This window comes from Ranitomeya variabilis, chromosome 6, assembly GCF_051348905.1.
Source record: "Ranitomeya variabilis isolate aRanVar5 chromosome 6, aRanVar5.hap1, whole genome shotgun sequence".
Lineage (NCBI taxonomy): Eukaryota > Metazoa > Chordata > Amphibia > Anura > Dendrobatidae > Ranitomeya > Ranitomeya variabilis.
This window is the reverse complement of record NC_135237.1, coordinates 513,119,630-513,125,629: the sequence shown is the minus strand read 5'-3', so window position 1 is coordinate 513,125,629 and position 6,000 is coordinate 513,119,630.

Here is a 6,000-nt window from a genome sequence, read left to right as displayed (position 1 = left end):
AGTTAGGACTAGGGTTGCGGCTAAAGTTAGGGTTAGAGTTGGGATTAGGGTTTGGATTAGGGTTGGCATTAGGGTTATTTTTGGGATTAGGGTTAGGTTTGGGATTAGGGTTAAGGTTAGGGTTGGGATTAGGGGTGTATTGGGATTAGGGTTAGGTTTGAGGTTAGGTTTGAGATTAGGATTAGGGGTGTGTTGGATTTAGGGTTCTGATTAGGGTTATGGTTAGGGTTGGGATTAGGGTTGTTTTGGGGTTAGGGTTGTGATTATCGTTAGGGTTGTGATTAGGATTATGGATCGTGTTGGGATTAGGGTTAGGGGTGTGTTAGGGTTAGGGTTGGAGTTAGAATTGGGGGGTTTCCACTGTTTAGGTACATCAGGGGGTCTCTAAACGCCACAGCCAATTTTGCACTCAAAAAGTCAAATGGTGCTCCCTCCCTTCTGAGCTCTGCCTTGCGCCCAAACAGTGGTTTACCCCCACATATGGGGCATCAGCGTACTCGGGATACATTGGACAATAACTTTTGGGGTCCAATTTCTCCTGTTACCCTTGTGAAAATAAAAACTTGGGGGTTACAAAATCTTTTTTGTGGAAAAAAAAAATATTTTTTTATTTTCACAACTCTGCATTATAAACTTCTGTGAAGCACGTGGGCATTCAAAGTTCTCACCACACATCTAGATAAGTTCCTTGGGGGGTCTAGTTTCGAAAATGGGGTCACTTATGGTGGGTTTCTACTGTTCTAAGTCTGCATTCCAAAACGGCGCTCCTTCCCTTCCGAGCTCTGCCATGCGCCCAAGCAGTGGTTTACCCCCACATATGGGGTATCAGCCTACTCAGCATAAATTGTACAATAAATTTTGGGGTCCAATTTCTCCTGTTACCCTTGTGAAAGTAAAAATTTGGGGGTGAAAAGATCATTTTTGTGGAAAAAATATGATTTTTTTAATTTTCATGGCTCTACATTATAAACTTCTGTGAAGCAGTTGGGGGTTCATAGTGCTCACTACACATCTAGATAAGCTCTTTGGGGGGTCTAGTTTCCAAAATGGGGTCACTTGTGGTTTTTTTTTTACTGTTTAGGTACATCAGGAGCTCTGCAAATGCAACATGATGCCCGCAGACCATCCCATCAAAGTCTGCATTCCAAGCGGTGCTCCTTCCCTTCCAAGCCCCGATGGGTGCCCAAACAGTGCCCCCCCCCCACATATGGAGTATCAGCGTACTCAGGACAAACTGGTCAACAGATTTTGTGGTCCAATGTCTCCTCTTACCCTTGAGAAAATAAAAAATTGCAGGCTAAAAAATCATTTTTGAGGGAAAAAAAAGGATTTTTTATTTTCACGGCTTTACGTTATAAATTTCTGTGAAGCACTTGGGGGTTTAAAGTGCTCACCACACATCTAGATAAGTTCCTTAAGGGGTCTATTTTCCAAAATGGGGTCACTTGTGGGGGGTGTCTACAGTTTAGGCACATCAGGGGCTCTCCAAACACGACATGGTGTCCGATCTCAATTCCAACCAATCCTACATTGAAAAAGTAAAACGGCACTCCTCTTCCAAGCTCTGCGGTGCGCCCAAACAGTGGTTTACCCCCACATATGGGGTATCGACGTACTCAGGAGAAATTGCACAACAACTTTTGTGGTCTAATTTCTCCTGTTACCCTTGTCAAAATAAAAATTTTGGGGCAAAAAGATTATTTTTGTAGAAAAAATTTGATTTTTTATTTTCACAGCTGTACGTTATAAACTTCCGTGAAGCACCTGGGGGTTTAAAGTGCTCACCACACATCTAGATAAGTTCCTTAAGGGGTCTAGTTTCCAAAATGGTGTCACTTGAGGGGGGTTTCCACTGTTTAGGCACATCAGGGGCTCTCCAAACGCGACATAGCGTCCGATCTCAATTCCAGCCAATTCTACATTGAAAAAGTAAAGCGGCACTCTTTCTCTTCCAATCTCTGCAATGCGCCCAAACACAGGTTTACCCCCACATATGGGGTATCGACGTACTCAGGAGAAATTGCACAACAACTTTTGAGGTCTAATTTCTCCTGTTACCTTTCTCAAAATAAAAATTTTGGGGCAAAAAGATCATTTTTGTAGAAAAAATGCGATTTTTTAGTTTCACGGCTCTACGTTATAACCTTCTGTGAAGCACCTGGGGGTTTAAAATGCTCACCACACATCTAGTTAAGTTCCTTAAAGGGTCTAGTTTCCAAAATGGGGTCACTTGTGGGGGGTGTCTACAGTTTAGGCACATCAGGGGCTCTCCAAACACGACATGGTGTCCGATCTCAATTCCAGCCAATTCTACACTGAAAAAGTAAAACAGCACTCCTTCTCTTCCGAGCTCAGCCATGCGCCCAAACAGTGGTTTACCCTCACATATGGGGTATCGACGTACTCAGGAGAAATTGCACAACAACTTTTGTGGTCTAATTTCTCCTGTTACCCTTGTGAAAATAAGAATTTGTGGGCGAAAAGATCATTTTTGTGTAAACAAATGCGATTTTTTATTTTCACAGCTCTACTTTATAAACTTCTGTGAAGCACTTGGGGGCTCAAAGTGCTCACCACACATCTAGATAAGTTCCTTAAGGGGTCTAGTTTCCAAAATGGTGTCACTTGTGTAACGTTTCCACTGTTTAGGCACACCAGGGGCTCTCTAAACGTGACATGGCATCCGATCTAAATTCCAGCCAATTCTGCATTGAAAAAGTCAAACGGCGCTCCTTCTCTTCCAAGCTCTGCGGTGTGCCCAAACAGTGGTTTACCCCCACATATGGGGTATCGACGTATTCAGGAGGAATTGCACAACTAAATTTATGGTTAAATTTCCGTTTTTACACTTGTGAAAATAAAAAAAATGGTTCTGAAGTAAAATGTTTGCAAAAAAAAGTTAAATGTTCATTTTTTCCTTCCACATCGTTTCAGTTCCTGTGAAGCACGTAAAGGGTTAATAAACTTCTTGAATGTGGTTTTGAGCACCTTGAGGGGTGCAGTTTTTAGAATGGTGTCACACTTGGTTATTTTCTATCATATAGACCCCTCAAAATGACTTCAAATGTGATGTGGTCCCTAAAAAAAATGGTGTTGTAAAAATGAGAAATTGCTGGTCAACTTTTAACCCTTGTAACTCCCTAACAAAAAAAAATTTTGTTTCCAAAATTATGCTGATGTAAAGTAGACATGTGGGAAATGTTATTTATTAACTATTTTTTGTGACATATCTCTCTGATTTAAGGGCATAAAAATACAAATTTTGAAAATTGCAAAATTTTAAAAACATTTTCGCCATATTTCCGTTTTTTTCATAAATAATCGCAAGTAATATCGAAGAAATGTTACCACTATCATGAAGTACAATATGTCACGAGTAAACAATCTCAGAATCAGCAGGATCTGTTAAAGCGTTCCAGAGTTATAACCTCATAAAGTGACAGTGGTCAGAATTGTAAAAATTGGCTCGGTCACTAAGGGGTTAATTGTATGTATTGTATATCAATATATGTCAATAAAGTTATATTTTAAATCTGAAGAACAACTCTCCTTGACTAAGTGCAGTTTAAGTTCCCTAAGAGGTCTAGTTTCCAAAATGGGGTCACTTGTTGGGTCACTTGTTTCCACCGTTTAGTCACATCAGGGGCTCTCCAAACATGACATGGCGTCTGCTAATTAAGCCAGCAAATTTTAGATTCAAAAACTGAAAGGCGCTCCTTCCCTCCGAGCCCTGCCGTGCGCCCAAACAGTAGATTTCCCCCACATATGGGATATCGGCATGCGCAGGATAAATTGCACAACAAATTGTAAGGTCCATTTTCTCCTGCTGCCCTTGCAAAACTAAAAAAATGAGGTCTAAAGGTAAATTGGAACATTTTTGTGGAAGAAAGGTACATTTTTATTTTTTCCTTCCACATTCCAAAAATCCCTGTAAAGCACCCAAAGGGTTAATAAACTTCTTGAATGTGGTTTTGAGCACCTTGAGGGGTGCAGTTGTTAGAATGGTGTCACTTTTGGGTATTTTCTATCATATAGGCCCCTCAAAGTCACTTCAAATGTGAGGTGGTCCCTAAAAAAATGGTTTCGCAAATTTTGTTGTAAAAATGAGAAATCGCTGGTCAACTTTTAACCCTTATAACTTCCTATAAAGAAAAAATTATGTTTCAAAAATTGTGGTGATGTAAAGTAGACATGTGGGAAATGTTATTTCTTAATTATTTTGTGCGATATGACTCTCTGGTTAAGGCCGTGGTCACACTAGTGTAGAATATGGATGAGTGGAGAAAACATTGCATGGCACTCGGACCAGTTGTAATTTATGGGGCAGATCACATCTGCGATTATTTTCTCATACCGCCGAATCGGCACGTGAGAACATTCGCAGCATGCTGCGATTGTGACCGACACTTGGCCGAGTTTCGGCTCATTCACACCCATATAAGCCTATGGGTGCGAGTGAGACAACGCAGATATCATCCAAGTGCGATGCGATATACGCCGACGCCGTCAGTGGAGGAGATGGAGAAAATTACTTTCTCCGCCTTCTCTGTAGCTGTGCTCCGATTTTCTCTGTGCGAGAGGCTCAGTGCACAGTAGCATGAAACTCGGCTCCCACTCGCAGCAGAGCAGGAGCTGAGGGTCATTAGCATATTGTATCCGATGCTCTCGCATCTCATGCCATACGCTAGTGTGACCCCGGCCTTAAGAACATAAAAACTAAAAGTTTGAAAATTTAGAAATTTTCTAAATTTTTGCCACATTTTTTTCACAAATAAACACAAGTCATATCGCTGAAATTTTAGCACTATCATAAAGTACAATATGTCACAAGAAAATAATCTCAGAATCACCGGATTCCGTTGAAGCGTGCCTGCGCAGCCTCCCCGCCCGCCCGAACATGAACTTTTCCCACGCTGCCGAGTTCACCTCAGGTGAGGCTGTGAGTCTGCGCATGATCAGTGACGTCAGCGGTAGTCAGTGAGGCTGTGCAGCGGCCCCGCCTGACCTGAGGTGAACTCGGCAGCGTGGGAAAAGTTCATGTTCGGGCGGGCGGGGAGGCTGCGCAGGCAGCTTTTCATTCATTCCTCCGTGGGTTTTTTCTGGATTTTTTACATGAGAATGAGGGCTTCGCTAGGATTGAGAGTGTAATAAAGATGGAAAACCTGTGTGTTTAATTATTTCATTAAAAGACTTTATTCTTAATGTGTGTGAGTTTTTTTCAACCATTTCATACTATTGGATTAATAATGGAGAGGTGTCTTATTGACACCTCTCCATTATTAACAATAGCAAAGTGACATTAACCCCGTATTACACCATATACCACTGCTACAGGGGAGTGGGACGAGAGGGGCTAAGTGCCAGATTTGGCGCATCTTATAGATGCGCCTATTCTGGGGTGGCTGGGTGCTGGTATTTTTAGCCAGGAAGGGGACAATATCTAAGGCCCCTTCCTAAGCTATGAATATCAGCCCGCAGCTGTCTACGTTGCCTTTCTGCCTAATAATTATATGGCGACCCCACGTTATTTTTTTAGGGGGTACCCCTATTAGAATAACCAGTAAAGGCTAAATATACAGCTGAGGGCTGATATTCATAGCCTGGGAAGATCCATGGGTATTAACCCCTTCTCAGGGTACAAATATCGGCCCCTACCGTCGGCTTTCCCACTCTGGTGAACAAAATCGCACTGGGGCGCATGCAATATTTTTTTAGTAGGATGGAACATGTAGAGCCAATAAATAGGCTTCCACATTATTTATTCATGATTTTCTGGTCCGGGATCCATTATATGTCCATTTTGCAAGCCGGCGAGAAAATCTCACCATACGGATGTCACAGGGATGCTAGAAAATCGCATCCTCGCATTGCACACGGATGACATACGGATCACTGTTCGGGAACATTTGTGGGATTCTAGGCCGTGAAAAACAGACCGATTTTTTACACGTTATGTGTGACTCCAGCCTAACGGTAAGTCAGATGGCAGGATTTAAATGG